Source organism: Eimeria mitis, genomic scaffold, assembly GCF_000499745.2.
Source record: "Eimeria mitis Houghton genomic scaffold, Emh_scaff3619, whole genome shotgun sequence".
Lineage (NCBI taxonomy): Eukaryota > Apicomplexa > Conoidasida > Eucoccidiorida > Eimeriidae > Eimeria > Eimeria mitis.
The window spans coordinates 4068-4383 of NW_013571962.1; positions in this window are offsets into that span (position 1 = coordinate 4068).

Genomic DNA, 316 nt, shown 5'->3' on the forward strand with positions numbered 1-316 from the left:
AGCTGCAGCAGCAGCAGTGGTAGTGGTATAGCAAAGACAGAGACACTGCAACCACGAGACAGATACACGAACGACTGCTGCTGCTGTTGCTGCTGCTTTCTCTGCTGCTGCTGCTGCTGCTGCTGCTGCTGCTGCTGCTGCTGCTGAAGAGACACACGGAGATGTCTCCTCCCTAACGAATCAGAACCCCACAGAGCTTTCTTACATCATCAGCTAGCTAGCTAGCTAGCCAGCTAGCTAGCTAGATAGCCAGCTAGCTAGCTAGCTAGCTAGCTAGATGGGCTCCTCGCTTCATGAGCTAGCTAGCTAGCTCAGC